Source organism: Dendroctonus ponderosae, unplaced genomic scaffold, assembly GCF_020466585.1.
Source record: "Dendroctonus ponderosae isolate FM_Combo_2020 unplaced genomic scaffold, Dpon_F_20191213v2 Dpon_F_20191213_11, whole genome shotgun sequence".
Classification (NCBI taxonomy): Eukaryota; Metazoa; Arthropoda; class Insecta; order Coleoptera; family Curculionidae; genus Dendroctonus; species Dendroctonus ponderosae.
The window spans coordinates 6,653,658-6,676,006 of NW_026017213.1; the positions used below are offsets into that span (position 1 = coordinate 6,653,658).

Genomic DNA, 22,349 nt, shown 5'->3' on the forward strand with positions numbered 1-22,349 from the left:
TCTGATTTGAATTTAAATGCGCTTTAAAATTATTATGGAGACTTTTTTACCAAAAAAATTATATCAGTGTAATGTTTGCCATAACTGCCTTCTATATATCAGCATTAAAAAGAAGTGAAAACACCCTATTGCTCAAAAACATCATCTAAATAACCCAATTGAGGCATGGCAATTAAATATAAAGGCCAATAGAATATACATTTGCAGCCGCTCAACGAATTTAATTTGTCAGCATGAAACTGTGATTAATCAGAAACACTATGTTGCATTTCAATTCAAACGTACATACATAAATAAATAAAATTACTGTTTATTATAATTAATTATTAAAAATACAAATGGGCCGAGTGTGCTCAATGTCAGGAGCACTGGACGGTAATGCTGCTGAATTATGAGGGCGAAATGTTCTCTATGAATATTTATCAAATCGTGCGCCTACAATTCGCGCTATTTTTCCCATTTAATTAACTTATTTTAGTGTGTTGTCTCTCTATTCAATTGGGGCATTAGGAGGCGATATTGTCAGCTCTTGCATTATGCCTGCAGGAAATTCTATTTTATCACGTTCTTAAGCGACGTGCCGGCCCCGAGAGTTTCATAATGGGGGCCATACATCTAGTCCTAATTTAGCGCGGAAGACAGACGAAAACATTAGTAATCCACATACATAATATCCCGATCGATCGTCGCTATCCATCCATATATCACTTCAGTGACCGAAATTCGCGATCGTTAAGTGATTCGAGGCGTTAAATCTTAAATGGCTTAGGAAACACGCATCCCATCCTGTAAGCTAACGGGATGTACCGAAGTTCAGTCATCAAAACTACATTAGAAGAAGTTGTTGTCATTCGTGCCACGTAGGTGATGAATGGCTCTTATCGGTCTCTGGTCTGCCTGTTTCATCTTCGTCTCCACTCCGGGCAAATAGATCGAAAACAGGCCAGTTTAATGGTCAAGAGTACTAATTGATTGTGCAAATGCGGGGAAAACAGTGTTGCTACTGCTCTCGATAAGAATTCACTATTTACTAGAGCATTCATATGCTGAACTCAATCATGAGATTCCTCATTTGACACCAGTTTTAGAGTTGAACTTGAAGAGTTTCTGATAAAAATGGTGAAAACCATTTCGAACTCAACACGGTTTTACACGCTAGGGACAAATTTCGTGAGATTCAAGACAGCAAGATAGCAAAAGCGTTCGATTCTTCAGCAATAGTGTGAGGATTCGGGAAATTCAAATCAAGAAAGCTTCAAAAAATCTCTTCTTCACACGTCTTTTGCTGGTTTAGTCCAATTGAAATCCAACCTAAATTGGTAAATCTCGTAGAATCTTCTTGATCATCTTCCCAAAATATCTCATTTATAACTGGCCGATTGCGGTCGCTTACATTGACTCTCCCAGATCCAACTGTACGTCAGTGTTTATTCAGCTCCAGCATTAACACAATAACATTTAAACCAGTTTCGACATGTAAAGCGAAACAGACGTGGGTTGAAACTGTAACCAACGGAAAATATTCTCTTTGAATGATGGCGCGCGGATGGATTCGTTGGGAGGCCCAGACATTGATGAGGGAATATTCGTGCAATAAAAAATTGTCGACCCACCGGAACTGAGCATCGCCTAATCTAAATTAAATCCCCCATCTAGTAGACGTTATTTCTCGTTTTGTTATACCGGGCATATCGCATCCATTCCCCATTTCCGCAAATGTTCTTTTGTATTTTTCCAATTTCCTCGGATTAGATATATCGCAAGAGTAACTACTGTGGTCTTTTTCATCGTCGATACGCTTTTTCATTGTCACAAACAAAGCCTCACAATATCTGGACATTAATATAGTTAATTCCGCCCGGAACCGATATCGCTCACGGTTTCTTCAGCGGTAAAAGTCGTCAAACCGACCAACAGCTGGTAGCCGCAAACAATTCGAAATGTTTCGGTTTTTCGCAGCTCCGGAATTATTTTGCCGGTTTGGCTCTTCGCCTAGTTGAAAGGTGCTGTTATGCATTTAAATGTGTTTCCTTTTTGCAGCTTAAAAGCCTAAACGCATCTGCGGAAGGCGCGCTAAGTCTTCAGCTCCGCTATTTTCAGCGCTAATCGTATTAAGCGTTTAGCTTTCTCATTTCGTAATAGCTTATATGCAAATTCCCACTCCACTTGCACCGAAAAGGATTCTACACTCACACTCATCAAAAGACATCGACTTTCGAGGCCACTCCTTGAAACTAATGGGTTTTTCGGGTTTTTGGGCCGTCGTTCGGTAGAATTTCTTCTTGACGTTTCGCAAGCACGAGTGGCTTGCATCTTCAGAAGTGGTTTGGGTTAGTTCTCATCAGAACTTCTCTCAGAACTTTCTTCTTCTCATCAGAGCCCGTTCAGTTCTGCGGAAGAACTGAACGGGCTCTGATGAGAAGAAGAAAGTTCTGAGAGAAGTTCTGATGAGAACTAACCCAAACCACTTCTGAAGATGCAAGCCACTCGTGCTTGCGAAACGTCAAGAAGAAATTCTACCGAAAAACCCGTTAGTTTCATTCTACACTTCAGTTGAACCTTAGAAAAGTTTTTTCAGTGGCAAGTTTTCGATTATAGAGCTCAGTTTTTCAGGTTCAAGTCACTCTAATTATTTGCGAAATATTTACTCAACAAAAATTTTTGCACTATCAGTTTTATTGTTTGCAACCAAATTTGGAGCTTGTACTGCAAATTGTGTTAAAAGCTAGTTTTCTGGTGCGAAAGTTGGCAAAACAGTAAAAATATGCTTTTTTCAAACTAAGACTTTTTGAGGTTTTTCCAACTAATAAATTGCGAATTTGTCATTACTGCAACTTAATTTGCTGATTTTTTATCACAATGTGAGTCTGAGGTGTTTGTCCAACGGTTTTGTTCTCTATGGAAGTCAGCTGCACAATAGATTTTTCAAGAACCAAAAGAAACTGAGCCTTACACCTTACGTCACTGGATAACGCAAGAGTTACTTTATAACTGGAGAAAGTTTAGTTCTTGCGCGTTAATTTTCTGATTTGTTATCGCAATTTGAGTCTTAGGTGTTTGTGCAGTGGCTTGTTGCGTGTTGACGAAGGTTTAATAATCAACAACAACAAAATCGACCCTTAAACCTTATGCAGCTGAATAGAGGCAAGTTTGCTTTATTTGAGCTGATGTTCATTTCTCTCGCGCAAATTTGCGATTTTCTTCGCGATTTAAGTCTGAGCTATTCGCTCAATTGTTTGTTTTTTTTGATGTTTTGACGTGAAAGTTTAGGTAATAAGTTCGCAAGAACCCAACAAGTCTGAGCCTTGTGCTTTACGCCGATAACGCAACAAATTTGCGCACAAAGCCTTACACTACCACTCTAAAGTCAAGAGATTGCTTTTGCATTTTTGTTGCGAAATTTTCTGCGAGTTTGGTTTATAAGTGCAACTATTGCCATTCCTGTCGAGCAATTTGCTGATTTTTTTTAAATCAGTTTGAGTCGGTTCACTGAAAAACCATCAATTGAATGTGAAAAATTAAATATAATTTCTCGTTGTAAACATGTGAATTATGACGACTTTTGTGTTATAGAGCGGCATTTCGTACCATTCAAGTGAGCATGAAATGTTCCGAGTCCATTATCTTGCACACACCATACCAAATAAAATTTAAAACCGCAAACATCCATTTTTGCGTTAAAAATGCACAGCGCTCCGCATAACCAGAGCTTTATGATATCGTAAGCCCGACAGGAGCAGTTATTTTGTTACAAAGTATTATTTTTGTGTATGCTGCAAACTGTTAAAAACAGTTTTTCTTGTTTAGAATACCTATGTATAGACAGCATGGTTTTCTCTAGAGTCCCCCAAGAAGCGGGGCACATTTCTCTCACATGCAGCTCACCACTTTAATTAATATTTCGTAAGCTACTCATTAAACTAGAACAACTCGTAATCAAATGAAGGAATTAAATTTTAATTCCGTAGCAGCTTATTCACTTGGCAGGCGGTATTATCTAGAATTTACATACACATTTATAGAGAGCAATGTTTAATGTCATTAACATCTTGAGTCCTGCGGTTTAGCGCCGCTACAGCTCTATTTTACAGCTCAAGTTTTTCATGCCAGTTAATTAAACATGCGTTATTCCCTGGTGGCTTTTGCAAGGTCTCTTCGTGTCAACATTGCTCTATTTTTCTCCAGCTTGATATGTAAATGTGCCCAACCCAATACAACAGAAGACGCCGCTCGGAAACACTTTAACTTTTATCCGTCTCGAGAGAGGAAATAAGGTCGAAGACGATATTGCCTACTTTGTATAAGTAGATGTTTCATAGAAATTATGAACTGGAAGCTGAAGGATTTTGCTTTTTTATGGACGTGGTCACGGAAGCTTTGCGGCTGCCGGAGATGAAAGTCAAACAATATTTTCCATTTTCAAATTGGATTTGAGCAGCTGGCAGGCTTTGGTTCGTGTCTGTGAAACATTCGAAAACGGGCCTTAAGCAGCAAAGAGAAGACACACTAAAGGAGCCAAAAAGACTTAAAGCAGACAAAAAAAGCTGTAAGTTAGTTTGTTGTTCTATTCTTTGCAAGCTACTTCACACGATTTATTTCCTGAATTTTTGAGAAGTTCAATGTGTTCTGCTGGCGTTTATTGCAGTCTAGGTGCGGTTTGTTTGGTTTGTTTTTATCTCATATTGTCTACTAGCAAGTTTTCTAATTTCTTCATTCTGTTTGTATTTTGGTTTATTAGCGCGATTTATCGTGGCGGGTGTTTTTATAGAAATTTCATCCTGTTCTGCTCGTTGTTTGCAAACTTTGCTTTGGGACATCGATTGTTCTGGCCGGATTTATATTTTCTATGTGAGTCTTCCTGCACTTATCTCTTCACTCAAGTTCAAAACGCAAATTTTAAATATTAGTGCAATTAATGTCAATTAAAATTAGCCTCAATTGAAGCGCCTTAAGGTTTAAACGATCTTTTGGGTTGGGGAAGAATGGAACTTTTGCAACATGGTGATTTTAACAAATACCCTCAAACTGTTGCAATCGCTTTTCACAACTTTTACCCGAAAAAAAGCGTTCTCCCGAGCCTGGAATTTTCCTAGTGAGTTTATACAGAAGTTTTATAGTCGTTGGCTAAATTTGGGCCAAAAAACTCATTTTTTCTTGTAATGGAAGGGCAAAACTGGCCAAAATTGCAACTGTGAGACAAAGTTTACATTTATAAGATCTGGAGATTAATTTCAGTTCCTTGAGGAAAAATGTCGCTTTGCTAATCCCCATGAAGACGGAGGCTGATAAATCAGCCTCCAGATAAATCAACCTTAACTCCTGACGTATCACTCCCCCATTTCATGACACCAGACAAGGCTGGAAACTGAATAATCTTATTGTACGGATAAATCATTTATGATGTGTTGCTTGGCTTAGAGGTGGAAACCGCATTTTCTGTCTGTTTGCCTGCAAAAAATCAGTGAAATTCGTTAACAAATCGCGGACATTCGCGATGGAAATATTGCGTGCTCTTTGTCGGTAGCATGTGGCTATTAAAAGTATTACACTGTAACATACAACACCATCTATTATTTAAATGCAGTATAATTTGGTAATGTCCAGTGTATCCACTCCATTCTGATTTAATCACTTTCCGGTTTAGTTTCAAACGGGCGCATTTAATCCGAATAATCGTTGCCAACTACTTACGAGCACCATGCAATTGTTCACAGTTTTATAATTTAGATTTACAATCGCATATTTCAACTTTAACAGCTGCCCGCCATCCGAGGGCTTATTTTCCATTAAAATGTACAGGGAGGCAATTTAGGGCGCATTTCTAAATAATGAATTATTGAACAATTGGGCAAATTACGTTTGAAAATGCCAATATTTTAACTTGGTTGATTGATTTAACTGCATAAAGTAGTTTAGCGAGACTTACTCAGATAATACATTTGGTCTATGAGGGTTTGGCAGCCAATTTTCTTGATGGGTGGAAAATGGAGGATAGGGCGCCAGCTTGCAGAAAGATGGTGCGAATGATCCCTAATCTTTAAATATTTCCGCTTAAACCGAGTTTAGTTGTCCGCCAAGCAACTGAAGTTTTATGGATTGTTTATATTTATCTCTCTTTGCTTCGCCGATTGGGAATAAGTTTGGCTTTGGACAGATTTCCTGCTGTTTTAAGCACATTTTCTGCTTTCTTTGCAGGTGCCAAGCTTAGCGGTATTTTGCCCCTGGCTGCCATGTACATGTAGAACTTGTATTCCTAAATTATTCAACTGATCCGCAGGGTGGATTGGGTGTCGGTTGAGCTGTTGGTTCTTTCGTGCTTAATTGTCAAACTTTGGGAATATTCTGGGCGGCTTTGTATTTTTATATCACGCTCATCTGTGGATTTTCCCTAAAGAATCGGTTCAGAAAAGGAAATTTTGGCTCCAGTATTCAGTACGGGGAACATCCGTTTACTGATAGTGTGGATTTGGTTCCGATTGAACCATTGGTTCCTTCACAAGAAAATTTCAAACTTTGGGAATATTTTGGGCGATTTGCCTGCATTGCTGCACCCTTTTGCTCATAATTTGGTTTGTGTTTGCGATTTTTGACCAGGTGAACCTTTTCTTGATAGAGAAGTTTCTTGATAGAGAAATTTGCAAATATTCTCGCTCGAAAGTAGATATTTTGGAAATTCTTTAGGCAAATCTGAGGTTTAGGGAACTCAGGCAGGCTGATCAGGAGGACTGTTGCAAAAAGTTCAGTTAGTTGTTCCTCAGCTGATAAACAGTCACATTTCCAGCCTGCTGCTCACCTTAAAACACTGAGATGAGAGGTCTATCACCCAAGCTGCCAGTATTTGGGGTTCAGATTAGTGGAGATGTAAATTAAATTGGGACTCGCCGATAGCAGGGCTCTGAAGTCCTTCAAGATAAACAACGCGAAGATGTTTGCGAGGGTTGGAACGAGCGACTTGGTTGATCCCTCTGTGTTAGCAGATATGATGGCGACAGATTACCGAATGGATCGTCTAATGAACACAGGCCGAGATAAGGGCCGAGCTGAAGAAGCTGTTATGATAAGTTATGTCGGATTTGTTGTCGTATGCAGATCTGGAAGGGGGCGTTTTGTTTTGGGTTGTTCGCCACTGCGACCTCGTTTCCCTTTATCGATTCGTCCAACTGTTCGCCACTTGACCTAATCCGAATGGCGGCGCTAATACACATTGTTTCGTCCAAGATCATCAATTAAAATTTTAATTGGTTTTCCTGCTGCCGCTGGAAAACTTGATGTTTTTGTGCTTTGCCATTAATAATTACCGGCCGGGAAATTTACAGTTTTTCGCCCAAACATGGGGCTCAAAGAAGCCCACGATAAAGCTTTGAAGTTTTCCGCTTGCCCGAATTTTCACGGGGACTACTTGTTAGCAAAGAATGCCGCGAAATTAGGTCTTTTCAAACGGGATTTATGAAGGGCTCAGTTCTTTATAGCGGCATTAAAAAAATAATGAAAAAGCGTCAAAGATTCCGGTGTCGGCCTCCACCTACTCCCAAAGCAAAACTATCGAGTCCATTGGTGCCGGGTAGCTCATAAATCGAGCAAATTACACGTAATCTCAGCATAGCTGACTGCAACTTAAAAGTAATGTCTCCACCAGGTCGATTCTCTTTGTATGCATTTCAATGGAATTAGTTTCCTCCAAGTTTTCCCAACGTGCATTGTCGAGAATGCCACGCTCCCTTTTGTGCCAAGGCGTTTATTGCACTTCCACCGCCGGAAACGATGTAACAAAGGTGTAAGTTGGCGTAATTTTTTAATTCCTGTACGATTTTTACAATGGAAGTGGTAATTGTCATCGCCCTTACAATGGCGGTGGCGGACATTTGATGGGGCTTTTGAACCCTCAGGAAGTTGCTTTACAGGGCCACACAATGAAGGTTTTACATTCGCCTCTAAAGTCAATTCAATGCGGTGAAGGAGCGATTTTTGCTCCTTTTGGTTGGGCAAACCGTTGGAAAACCAGAGACAGAGTCGTTTTTCAAGAGTCGTTTCTGAATTCAGGGAAAAGTGAAATCTTCACTTTAAAAGTATGCAAAATTTCATGTTGGTTTGGGAAAAAAATTAGGCAATATTGATTTGGAAGCAACCGTTGCAGAGCGCACCAACAACTTTCAAAGTTGGGCAGTCCTGTTTTCAAAAATTTATTTTGCGTAAAAGGGGACAGCTATAAAATTTCCCATTACTGGATTAGAAGGACAAAACTTTCCTTGAAACGTCCTGTAAGTGTTGCTGTTCCTCAAAAATGTAGCGTAGATTGGCACGCGTTTGAAGCAACACTTATCCGGCGCCCTATCCTCTTTCTCAGTTGTGCAGTTATAATTCAAAAATTCCTTACGCAAAACATAGGACAACTCAACAGTTGCTTCTTGTTGCTCTCGAAACTCCAGTCTTTTGGCTTTATTGTCTAAGAGTCTCACTTTGAGCAAACATTTTGGCGAAGCCGGGCAGGTTTTTGAAGCAACAATTGATTTGCGCTTTAACGCTATTTTACTGTGTAGATGTTTCTTCCAAATCAACTTTGCAAAAACTTTATCACACGAAAAATTATCTTTTATAAAGTTTGAAAAATAACAATCCCCTGATTTTTCGGAAAACTTCAGTTTTCGTGAAAATTCTTCGAAATATTGGCAGAATTTTTGAAGTAACGCTTGCGCTCCCACACATTTCTCGAGAGAAGCGGTTTTTTTTAAATTAGCTGCGTAAAAACGCTTTCAGATAAGAAGACACCTTTTGGAAAACGTTCATTTAAGCACTCGTGAAATTTTATTTTTTGCAAAAAATCTGCTGAATATAGCAGGGTTTTAACGCGACACTTGATTTGCGCCTTAAGCTAGTCTCAAGTGTAGATGGTTCTTCAAAAATTAATTCTGTCACATCAAAACTTGCCTTTTACACAGTCCCAAAGCTAAAGCTCCGCTCTAATATTTCTGGAAATTGCAGTTTTCTCTAAAATTCTGGGAATTATTGGCAGCGTTTTGAAGCAACACTTAACTTCAGCTGCCACGCCTTGTTGAGAGTAGCGGGTTCTTCAAAAATTAATTGTGCCAAAATCGTTTATGATCGAAATTCCTTTCGTAAACTGTTGAGAAGATCGAACTTCGCATAAACAAACCTGAAAGTTTAATTGGTGGCAAAAAATCGGTGAACCATGTGCAGGCTTTTGGAGCAACACTCGAATTGCGATTTAAGGTTTTTCTGAAGTGTAGATGTTTCCTAAAAAATGAAGCTTGCAAAAGCTCTGCCACACGCAAACTTAGCTTCTATACAGTTTGTACGCTGAACTCCACTTCAAAATTTGGGGAATATGAAAGTTTCGTTAAGAAATCTGGGAATTATTGGCAGCTTTCTATAGCAATGCTTAAGTTTGTGCGCCTTTGTGGAGTGTAGCGGTTTTTTCAAAAATTAATTTTGTAAACATTCTTATAGATAAAAAGCCGCTTCTTGCACTGTTTGAAAGGAAAACCTCCATTTAAACACGCCGCAAAATTTGAGCTTTCTAAAAAAATCTGCGGAATACATACGGGCAGGCCTTTGAGGCAATCCTTGTGCGCTCCTACAAGATTGAGGGCAAGAGGAAAAAGGGCAATTTTTTCCTTTGGAGATCGGAAGTTTAACGAAAAATGGGCACGATCGTAGTTTCCCAAAATATAGAGGGATTTTACGGGACATTTTTGAAGACATCCATCGCACGGATGAGGGTGAAGAATTTTCCGATTGCTGCTAAACTGCTCATGAATCTTCCAAACCACACGAATGAGCAAGTTGTAGTCGATTTGTTGTGTTTATTTGGCTTTTTGCGTAATTTTAATCATAAAATTTCAACACCACTTTCACAGGAATTTAATAAAAACGACATTGCCGAATAACCTACTAGAGCTAAGCAGCAGCTCAAATAAACCTATTAAAACTTCGTCGAAACTTTGGTGTAAAAAACCCTTGAACGTCCGTAGGAAAAAAGACACAAACTCCATTCCAGGGCGACTTGAAGTGACTGCTAAGCGACCACCAGCTAAAAGTTTTAAGTGACGATTCCACCAGGTCTGGGGCCCTTTTGTATGCATTTCCGTGAAATTAGTTTCCTCAAAGTTTTCGCCGAGCGCATTGTCGAAAACGCTTACAATTGCCACAGTCTCTTGTGCATCGTCCTTTATTGCACATTTCACTGAACACGAAAGCAGTACTGGGATTCTGAACGTGGCAACACGTCCAAGGAATTTCATAGTTTCAAATTCGAAGCCAAATGACCCATTTTGTGACAACAACAAGTCAGTTTTTCCAATAGTCAAGTTTCCAATAGTTTGTCGAGGCTTTCCCTTAGTTTCCAGCTACCTGACCCTTGAAAGTTTACACTATCGGTGAGTTAAAGGCAAATTTTCACGGAGAATACCAATGACTATTGCATTGAAAAGCGGATAATTCATTCTGTTGGAAGTTTCTAACAAGGAAATTCAGCTGGAACAGTAAACTATCTAGGAAAGGCAACCATCAAAAAGCGAAAAAACTTTTAGAACAATTATCAAAAAAATGTTTAGCAAGGCTGTTTAAATAATTTAAAAAGCGCACTTTACAATGGAAAATGTGCATCGATTTGTTTAACAGAGGATGCAATGAACAAAGGCTCCAAGGGATTTGAGTGGAACATTTTGATGTTTAAAAACCTTGTTGAATTTTTTATTCAGCTGTTCCAGATGCGAAAACAGCGAGATGGAAAAGGTTTTGAACGATATTGGCATCCATTTTTTTAGTTTTTTGTTAGTTTTCGTCAAATTTATTAATAATTGTTTTAAAATATTCATTTCCTGAATGTCCCGAGGGCGTTAAAAGTGGTCGAATTTGCTAGTCTGAAAGCGCTTTGAGTTCAATGGCAATCAAACGATCTGAGGTCACTTTTTCGCTTGTTTTAATGTGAAAGTTATCGCGATATTGATGAGTTACGCCCATAAAACGGGCTTAATTTCTTCACCAGTAAAACGCGCAATGAGAAAAACTAGTAAACTCTTTTTGTCAAAGTGGATTATTTGATTTATCTCATAATACATAAAACATCGATTAATGTTCTACTGTCTGCGTCGATTTGAAGCCAGCTTTCACGTTGTACCTCTTAGCATTCTCTTGGTTGCATTCATGGTGGGAAAGACATTTTTAATTGAAAATTTTCAGATAAATACGAGCAATTTTGAACTAAATGCTGTCGAAGCATGAGGCTGGCGCTCGAAAAAGTTGCCAGAAACTGTTTAACATTTTTCGATCGTAAACCGGCCAAGGGGAGCAGTAAATAGAATGCAGCATAGACTGCACTAGCAGGTCGAAAATAAAGTTGGAAACTTTGCGGTGGCCCTTTCCATACGGAAAACTCCCATATAAATTCGCTTATCGCTTTCAAGATAGCATGAGCCAGTCCATTGTTGACTTGCAAATAGGCAGTGAGAAAAGTCTTGTTTTAAATTGAATTTCCAGTGGGAATCTGGTGGAGATGAGTGGGAACAATAATGGAACCAGGGGGGACGGAAACTGCGCTCATCAAAGGTTTATCCGACGTAAGAGGGATGGTTGGGAGCAAGTGGGAGTTTTTGTGAAAGCCTCAATTCATAATTTCCATCCATCGTTTCGAGACAGTGTTCGATATTATTCTCTCTCGGAGGGCCACAGGGAGAAATGTTCAACAATCCAATTATTTATGCATGCTGATGCTGAATGTCGCCCAGTTTAGTGGTGGGTTTTTATTCTTAGGGGCGCGTCAACATGACTGCACCATAAATTGCAATATTTCCCTGACCCAGTTCGGGTTTAAACTTTACAAGTAAAATTCGTGCTCACAACTGGTTTGCCATATATTTCCTAGAAATTCCGAAGAATAAATATCGTGCAATCGCCCAACAAATGCCCCCAGTATCAGCTTGTGACTTTCCCATATCGTGATAATTTATACCGAAAATTCCCCCAAAGGGTTAATGCTCACGATTGCGAAGTTCCTCCCTATGCAGTGATTAGACCCAAACTTAAAGTATAAAGTACACTATCAGTTCAAATTAAACGGTTGCACTATTGAAGATTTAATCACGGTTGTTGTAATTTTGTGCGAATAGGAAAATACCAACTACAACGATTACCTTTTCGCTTCTTCGCCTTAATGGAAACTTCAGGAAAATGAATTCTGACCGATTAGACCTCGATTTATCTCGATTACTGTCTGGTAGTGCCCGAAGCTATTTGCCATCTACCCGAAGTTCTCGGCGAACGAAGAAATTACACGACAACTTTCCGAGTTGAGATGAAATTTCAGCTACATGAACAATGAACGCATCAAACTGCAAAGTGCTCACAGGGAGAGTTTTCAACTTTTGAACCCCCCATACTTTTCTATTTTTACTACAGCAAAACTCGCACAATCAGAAATTAATTTGCTTCAATCAATTATCAATCACAGCAATTTAACACAAACAGTTCAATTTGTTTCAATGCGAAAAATTTGTTGATTTCCCCCCAACTTCTTGTTGATTAATTACCTTGTAAGCAGCGAAAAACGCATAATTAGACAGTGAAATTTTAAGTTTATAACTAAGTAAGAGCGTTAATCAGTCGATCAAAATCAGTAAACTACGGCGAAACATTAAAAGTGTAATGAAATAAACCGCAAGCTGAAAGTTTCCATCTGATGGCAAAGTTTCCCTGCCGATGGAGCATAACTTGAGGCAATATTGGAAAGTAATCCGGGTAAACTCTGTGTAATGGGTCGTAATAGATTTACACGTGGTTTGTATGCAGATAGCAATAAAGTATTAGCGTCTACGTTTATGTAGAAACTCCAAAAGCTCCAACCTGATGAACTAGAAAATGACCAAAAAAACTTGATTAATGCTACAGTAATTTTTGATACGAAAAAAACCATCTTCAAATTTAATAGCAAATTCTGAACAGTTTTCAGTGCTTGAAACCACAGAAAAGAAGCTTGCGCTTGCATTGATTGTTTGCAGCTTAGCAAAGTTTCCTCGTCTGTTTGCGAAAGTTATGAATTATAAATGAATAGAGCACAGAGCAAAGACAAAGGATATTAGGCCAAAGTGGACTTTGCATGCGACTGATGCGCTTCAGCTTGTTAAAGGCAAAGAACCGACCAGTTGAATCTGAGCCAAATAAATCTGAATTGTTTACATAAATTAGCAGTCGAACAGTCCTGCAATTTCCTCACTAAATTATGAGCGGCCCAAATGGCATCCTGACCGTAGTTAATACATCCTCAAAGACCTTTTTATGCCGGGGAAATTTACGCCATCTGTTTATAATTTAAATCCCCAACTGTTTCTGCTTTGAACTCGGCCAAACTGAATTAGTAATATGTGTACCGTTTGACCGCTTTCACCACATTAACTCGAACAGATTCAGCGGATATAGTGTTAAATTTTCATTTAACTTTGAAACCCACCAGCACATCTGCTGAACCCAGACAAAAATCGCCGAACGGCGAAAATGCTTTAGTAGCATGTTTCAAGTGTCTTCTATAGATTGTGAAATTTTCAAGCTGCTGGCTGCTCYAGATGAGAAGTTACGAATTTTCAAACACAAGCGTGCAGTTGAGCGAAAACCAAATTTTTTTACTTGCGTTTCCARAGCGCGMAAAAATAGGATTTTAGTGTGATTTGAATCAAAATTTCTGACGTTTTAGCATCGAAAGCCGTCTATGTTGTCCATAAGTTTCCGGTTATGGCCGGCTTTTATTGGAAAGTTACAAATTTTTAAAGGCGAGCTTGCAGTTGAGCGAAAGCTCACATTTTCTCACCTGCGCTCATAAATCGCAAAAAAATCGGATTTGGATGTGATTTTTATCAAACTATCAGCAGTATCAGCGTGCACCCGCTGCTATTGTGTTTGTAAGTTTCAAGTTTCTGCCTGCTTTAGATGAGAAGTTACGAATTTTCAAATACAAGCGTGCAGTTGAGCAAAAACTCAATTTTTTTACTTGCGTTTCCAGAGCGCGCAAAACTAGGATTTTAGTGTGATTTGAATGAAAATTTCAGGGGTTTTAGCATCGAAAACTGACTATGTTGGCCGTAAGTTTCCGGTTGTGGTCGGCTTTTAGTCAAAAGTTATGAATTTTTAAAAGCGAGCTTGCAGGTGAGCGAAAACTAATATTTATTCACCTGCGCTCATAAATCGCGAAAAAATCAGATTTTGATGTGATTTTTATCAAACTATGAGGACTTTCAGACTGAGGCGTCTGCGATCGTGTATGAAAGTTTGAAGTTGCTGCCTGCTCCAGATGAGAAGTTACGAATTTTTAAATACAAGCGTGCAGTTGAGCAAAAACTCAATTTTTTACTTGCGTTTCCACAGCGCGCAAAAATAGGATTTTAGTGTGATTTGAATGAAAATTTCAGGGGTTGTAGCACCGAAAACTGTCTATGTTGGCTGTAAGTTTCCGATTGTGGCCGGCTTTTGATAAAAAGTTACGAATTTTTAAAAGCGAGCTTGCAGTTGAGCGAAAGCTCACATTTTTTCGCCTGCGCTCATAACTTAGCATGGTTTGCATTTTAAAGTTTCTTTTTAAGTACTTTAAAGAAGATTTTTTAGAGTTGATATTGAAGATCCAGGCAGTTCTGCCAAAATTAAAGTGATTAAGCCATTAAAACTCCGGGGAAGAATTGGACAATTGAGGTATACGTTTCCACCAACGTATTTTCGAAAATATGGCCACTAATCCAGCTAATCCGGAGCGAGTCGATAACTTCTGCGAACTTAATTGGGTATAAAATAAGGCGGACAATAATAATACGATTGGGGTGAGGCGATACTGGAGCATGTGGAATTCCGGGGCTGATGTAGTGGAAAACGCAAGTTTCCTGGCAAATCGGGTGGACGGTTAGATGAACATCTTGGCGTTTATTTGCCTGCAAAATATTACCTTTGTGGCCGTTATTTATTATATCCAGATAATATAAGCCGTTTGGATACGCATCTGCTGACTCAAGAGAATAGTGGTTAGAGGAAGTCAATTCAAACATCTTATGCATCTGAAGCCAAAGTTTATGCGCCTTTCTTCGCTCTAAGCTGTATAATATTTTTATATGTTCTTTTTATTTGTATCTTTTCCACCGGAATATATTCCGTTGAAGTCGAGATCAGATGTAAAATTTAACCGTTCTTGTAAGCAATGAAAACTGATGTTGTGACTTATCTGGTTCCATTTTACTGTCATACCTGGGATAAATTCGCCCAAAATCGGGACATTTTTCGCTGGAAATCCGAATTACTGGACCCATTTCAGCGCATAAATCCATAGAAAATGGATGGAAATATCGGTATTGCCTTGCGGCCCATCAATCTTGCACGCTGCCTGCTGTTTGATGTGCAAAAAGATAATAATCAGACTGGAGAAACGTTTCATAGCTTTGATAGATCGGCCAGCGAAAAGTGCAGATAGTTTTTGTGCAAAATGTGCCCAACAAAGGCGAACAGATAAAATCGTCTCACTTAACCGCTCTTTAAGTTTAAGGACGTTCATTTTCATTTTTTACCAGTTGTGAGCAGGCAGGGCTGAAAATGAGTGAAAAACTGCATGCCTGTTCAACAGTAGCGTTCCCAGAAATTCCCCAGAAAAATTAACAACTGAAATGCACTTAAAGCAAGCCCAGTGTGGTTTAAACAGGAAAACTTTTGGGCAAACGGAGTGCGTCTAATCTGAATGGATCTCAGGTGGATCTAGCGCACGCTGAGAAACTTTCGGTCCCCTTTTTACTGAAAACGTATTTACCACTTTAGCAAAAACCCTGGAGAGCAGATTCCCCAAAGATATAGGCAGATCTGTTCCGGTTATTTATGGGGTTAAGTTTTCGATGAAAAGGCTAAACGGCATTTATTTCCCAGATCTCGGCATTGCCAATGCCGCTACATTAACTAAGCGATTTCCTATTAAAATCGTTTGGTTTGAGGGCGGAAAACAGGTCGAAAGTATCATTTTCAGTCGAACGCCAGACGCCCAATGAAGGAAGTTTGCAACGGGTTTCTTTACTTATTTTTATACTTTATTTCGGTATTTTCCGCAAAATCCTCACTGGCTGGCAGTGTCTTAACGGCAAATGAGGATCCTCCCTCCTGATCCGTTATTTATAGCCATTCGAACTGATTTTCGTGGATAATTGACACCGCCGATGTGATAAATCATAATTCCGACATTTAGGCAAGGGTTTGTATTGATTCGCGTCCCGAAGGGGAAGATTTGCCTTTTAATAACCCTATATGATATATTCATTAGGGGCTTGTTCCCAAATGTTCGGCTCGCACTCCGGGGAGACTAAATTATTAATTTCGGTGCGGCAATTAAATGCCTTTAGGGAGTGTGGAAAAAGTTGGTCCGATTTTTATCTTTATTTTATTTCCTACAGACTCTATCATAAGCTCTGAATTTTGCACTGAAAGTTCACACTTGGACTATGATCATGACTTAAACAAAGATTTACCAAAAAACGTGTCTTTTGATTCGGGAAAAGGTCACACAGAGCAGCGCAGTGAGCAATTGAGAGAAGACTTGCAGAAACAAAATCAGCAGACCGAAGTGGCTACTTGCTAACAACAAGTGAAGGCAAAGAATTAAGAAGAATTACAAAGAAAGATGCGATGTTTTGTGAAGAAAACTGGCGATTTACTGAAGATTTCTAAGGTCCAATGCAACTTTAATCAATCAGATTTTACTCGAAATCTGCTTGGTTTAAGGGACGAAACGAGCAGTATGTTTAATTGATTCCCCCATTCTGGTTCATACAGTAAATCCCCCTGCAATCGATCCCCATCTGCAAACTTTGCCAGGTTTATTAATTAAGATAAATATTCCACTCTCGTCAGCTAAAGCAAACAATAACTCTTTATGCGGGAATTGCAAAGTATTATAGTATAGTTTTCCGAGCAAATTGGCCGTTTGGTTGGACGAGGTTTCCTGTGGCGTTTCTGCCGTTTTCAACCCCAATCATGCCGGAATATTCGGTCGTTTTTCAGCCTGGAATGTGTGACTTGATTTCAGGGAAAATTTTACTGAAAAGGAGCCCTTTTTGTTCAAGTTATACTCCAAAACATTCGCGGTTTTTCAAAACCTTAGTTCAAATCATCGGGTTTCAAACGGTCTCCTCCTCCAACTTGTGGTGTGTTTTGCAACCGCTGTTTCTCCAAATGGTTAAAAAGTAGAACTTAAAACGCGAATTTCTCGAGCAATTTACCATTGTGCCGAACGCAATCGTCAACCACTCGAAATTCCATACATAAGCAGGCAACAAACAACTTCTCCCCCGGTACCAATTAAGGCTAAAAAAGAGTACACCAATTAAAATTTGCTTCCATCACTGGGAGAAGTTTTCTCTTTGTCGGTTGTCGGATTAAATTTTAAACTTTGCACTTTGAAAAAAGTGATTATAAGAGGTTTAGCGAGCGGCTTAACAGTTTGGCTTTTGAGCGAATTTTGATGGGCTGGATGGTGAAGCCAACCCCGATTCCCCCACATAAAGAGGCCATGTTTGGGGGTTTATTTTTAGTCAGAAATTATTTCAACTTCCAGGCTGACGAGGGGCATTTTTGACGAAAAAAATGTAGATTGTTGAAAATTCAAAAGTTGTTGGCATATTCTTAGGGCATAAATTGAAGAGATTTTTGAAAAAATTTGAGAAAATCGCTCTGTGTGAGAAATTAGTTACTTTTTATGAGTATTTAGATCAATATCTTTGCTTTCGCCAGTAAAAGGCTCGAACCTTCAGCTGCTCTCGTCAAGAAGGCAACAATTTTCRAAAATTCGTGAGGRCAATGTTAAGGCATCGATTGAGGAAATTTTGGAAAATTCCAAAATGGAGAAATAATTGAAACTTTTMGRTTTTCTTGSAAATTATACTGCCTTTCTTCAGAAGAAAATGTTGATTCTAAGCTGCACTGGTGTASTTGCTGCAAATTTTCAAAAATGCGCGGCATATTCAAAGGACATAAATTGAACACGTTGAAAAAAATGGAATAAATTCGCCATTTACAAAAAATCAGTAACTTTTTTGTAGTATTTAGAAACTTATATTCGCTTTCTTTTCTAAAAAGTTCCGAACTTCAGCTGCTCTTGCCCAGTAGGTAAAAATTTTCGAAATTTAGTGGACACATTCCTAAAGCATCGGTGGAGGTAACATTTGGAAAATTGCCAAAAATTCCTCTTTGACAAAAAATCATTGTGACTTCCAGGTCTTCTTGAAAAATATATTGCCTTTCTACAGAAGAAAATGTTGATTCTAAGCTGCACTGGTGTAGTTGCTACGAATTTTCCAAAATGCGCGGCATATTCAAAGGACATAAATTKAASACGTTGAAAAAAATGGAACAAATTCGCCATTTACCCGAAATAGATAGCTTTTTTGGAGGACTTAGAAAATGATCTTTGCTTTCTTTACTAAAAAGTTACGAAGTTCAGCTGCGTTTGGTCAGCAGGTAAAAATTTTCGGTCGAAGAAACATTTGGAAAATTGCTAAAAATTACCCTTTGACTAAAAATAATTGTAACTTCCAGGTCTTCTTGAAAAATATATTGCCTTTCTTCAGAAGAAAATTTTGATTCTAAGCTGCACTGGTGTAGTTGCGACGAATTTTCAAAAATAGGCGGCATATTCAAAGGACATAAAATCAAGACGTTGAAGAAAAGGGAATAAATTCGCCATTTMCAAGAAATCAATAACTTTTTTGTAGTATTTAGAAACTTATATTCGCTTTCTTTTCTAAAAAGTTCCGAACTTCAGCTGCTTTTGGCCAGCAGGTAAAAATTTTCGAAATTTAGTGGGCATTCTTAAAGCATCGGTGGAGGAAACATTTGGAAAATGCCAAAAATTCCCCTTTGACCAAAAATAGTTGTGACTTCCAGGTCTTCTTGAAACATATATTGCCTTTCTTCAGAAGAAAATGTTGATGTCTAAGCTGCACTGGTGTAGTTGCTACGAATTTTCCAAAATGCCCGGCATATTCAAAGGACATAATTTAATTAAATTAAAATTAAATTCGCCATTTACCCGAAATAGATAGCTTATTTGGAGGACTTAGAAAATGATCTTTGCTTTCTTTACTAAAAAGTTACGAAGTTCAGCTGCTTTTGGTCAGCAGGTAAAAATTTTCAAAATTTAGTGGGCACATTCTTAAAGCATCGGTCGAGGAAACATTTAGAAAATTGCTAAAAATTCCCCTTTGACTAAAAATAATTGTAACTTCCAGATCTTCTTGAAAAATATATTGCCTTTCTTCAGAAGAAAATTTTGATTCTAAGCTGCACTGATGTAGTTGCGACGAATTTTCAAAAATGGGCGGCATATTCAAAATCAAGACGTTGAAAAAAATGAAATAAATTCGCCATTTACAAGAAATCAATAACTTTTTATAGTATTTAGAAACTTATATTCGCTTTCTTCTCTAAAAAGTTCCGAACTTCAGCTGCTTTTGGCCAGCAGGTAAAAATTTTCGAAATTTAGTGAGCACATTCTTAAAGCAGCGGTGGAGGAAACATTTGGAAAATTGCCAAAAATTCCCCTTTGACCAAAAATCATTGTAACTTCCAGGTCTTCTTGGAAAATATGTCACACGGCATATTTGTAGAACATAAATTGAAAGCGTATAAAAGAAGAAAAATATATTCGCTTTGTTCAATTAACAGCTAAAATTTAGTAGGCACAGTCTTAAGACTTCGATTCAACGCAAAAATTCCTCTTTAACCAGAAATAACCCACCGTCCATTAAAACTTCCAGTTTGAGCTTTCAGCTCCAGAATGTATCGCCTGCTTTAAGTGAACTTTGATAAGTCGACTTGCGAAGTTTAATATTCTAAGATGGGGCAAAAATTGAACTGAAAGCAAAACACAGATTAACAATAAGGATCTTAAAAAGTTGAGTCGTTGCAAAAAGTTCCCAGGTCAATTAGATAAATCCTCAATTTTAAAGCTCATATGGTAGCTTGATATGAAATATCCAGCGATAAAAAGCTGCTCGCTAGACTGGTAGCTCTTTCGCAAATAGGACTTTCCATGTATTCATTGCATGTTGCCATGCTGTATAAGGTAAATGGGCAAACTGTTCGCTGAAAGCCATACGCTTTAAGCACCCGGCAATATCAGTAACCGGTACAACTCATAGAACACAAATGTGCAAAGTTGAAAAAGGATCAGCGCCACAATTTAAATGCAAATGCTAAAATAGCAGAGAAACAGCAAAAGGGGAGACCGTTCTAAGCACTTTGTCAGCACTTCAGGTAACCGTTTCAATAAAAACCCTCTCAGGGATTATCTGATGCTGTCCTGGTCGGCAAACAACTTTCGTTTAATCTTTTCGATGGAAAACTTAACTCGCACCAACCGAAGAGCTTTCGCTTGCGATACACCACATCGCATGAATTCGGGTTGAGTAGACAGATTTTTCGGTACAAAAGGTTTGTACGCGCACAAGAATACTTTGAAGGGAAATTGCAAAATGGAGCTGTGGAGTCGAGGAATTTCCTCCTAAAAGCCATGGCTGGAACAACGATGACGGTTAGTAAAGTTGGTTATTTAAGAGGCTGAACAACGGCCAACTGATGAAGGTGAAGATCGTTTCAGGAAACTGGAAACAACAGTTAAAAAATTAAGAAGCCAGCGCTGAGATAGAAGTGAGTGTGAAGAATTTGTATGTTCCTTCACGATTTTCTCTATTGCGCTCCAAAGAATTTGATAAAAACCTCCACATCGACCAAAGGATGTTCCAAATGAAAGGTTTATGGCGCAAAAGATGTATAGAAAAGACCAAATTAGAAACTAGAAGGAAAAAATGCATAAAATTCATCAGTTAAGAAAAGGAGGACAACCCGCCCGCGTTTCTGCTACTGCAACCGCCTAAAAAATTGATCCTCTGAACTCTGAAATGAAAATTGGAGCGAACAACAGACTGGACTGAAGGACGAGCAAAATATTTAATTATTGCTGCTGGGAAAACTTCGGGAAGTTCGAAAACTTTAAAGATCTTCCAGTTTCAAATTTAAATGATGGTAGCCACCACTTATAATTGTCTACTAAATTGATATTTCACGCTCATTCAAGCCTAATTGCAGGACAGCAGTAAAAAACGTGGGCGAAAATTTCTGACCTAAATTTACGTGAGGTTTTCCTCCCTTTGGAGGCCTTGTGCTGATTTCATATCCCGTCTGAGCAAATTGAGTTGGAATAAAACAAATTCATACCTGGGATTCGCAAATCCTTAAGGTCCAGCTGCTCAAACCTTTGGACAGTCACTCAAGAGCACTCACTCAACACAGCAAATCACTATTCCGTTCACTCAAGTTGTTCAATCCACTCCAGCCTGATCACTGCTGAATCACTTGATGGTGAATCTCATTTTCTTTGGGGTTTGTTGAAGGGAAAAATTCGAATTGCTACATGGCCAACTTTACGCAACACGAAGAAATTTCCCGAATCCCCACCGCTTGTAGCGCGATGTTTTCCCGGCCTTGGATACGCGATACTAAACTGGTGTCCCGGACTGGTCTCGATGCCGAAAGGACACTACAGTGTTCCGGGAAATGGCACAAGAGGCGCTGGGATTCGCGGCGAAAATCGTTACTGTTCGCGCAAGAATCTTGCTGCTGGGTGTTGCAAATTTATCGTCAACCGAGCGCCAATTGATTATAATCGACGATGTATCATTTAGTTGTCTAGAAACTGTTTTTCCAGTCACTGTTAAAACTGGATGGATTAAAAATGGCGTGGCCAGCAGTAAAATGTCTCACAAATGCTCATCTGTGATGAAGGATGAGAATAATCCGTGTCTCAGATCTCTCGGCTTCACTCACTGAGAACAATTGAGCGAATCTAATAAATTTTTCATCGGGCATATTGGCATAATGATCCAAACCCCGAGGTGTGAATCAGAGAAGTTTAAAGCAAGCGAAAAAACCGTTTTTTATTGATAAATACGAACGAAGTTCGGCAAGTTGCTGATTTTGTGCGCGTTTATAGAAGATGGACTGGATTTTCACTGGCGTTCACTTTTTTGCGAATTTTGAATGCAGTCCAAGCACTTGCAGGATGTTAAAGTAAGCGTGCAATTAAAAAAATCAGAACTCTATAACGAGAAGAGATGCAGGAGCTGTTTCTTGGCATTTTTACAGAAGAGCGCTCATATGGTCTAAGAACTTGGAGAATCATAAAGTCGGCGTGGACTTAAAAAATCATACCTCGATCAGCAGGTTAGTAAAAAGGATTAGTTTCTGCATGTTTATAGGAGAGATTCCAGTTTATACAAGAGGCGAATTTTAATCGCATCTGATTTTGGGCTGATTCTTTGCGATTTTTT

At 38.8% G+C, this 22,349-nt stretch overlaps 1 protein-coding gene across 1 annotated transcript in view; it reads right to left on the reverse strand.

Moving 5' to 3' along the window:
• The window catches only part of LOC109537600 (neuroligin-4, X-linked), a 171,766-nt gene extending 150,207 nt beyond the window's left edge, over positions 1 to 21,559 (reverse strand). The window contains exon 1 of the mRNA XM_019904407.2: positions 21,238 to 21,559. The gene's annotated coding sequence lies outside the window, so the exon portion shown is untranslated. The remainder of the gene's footprint in view (positions 1 to 21,237) is intronic.
• Between the last annotated feature and the right edge of the window lie 790 nt (positions 21,560 to 22,349).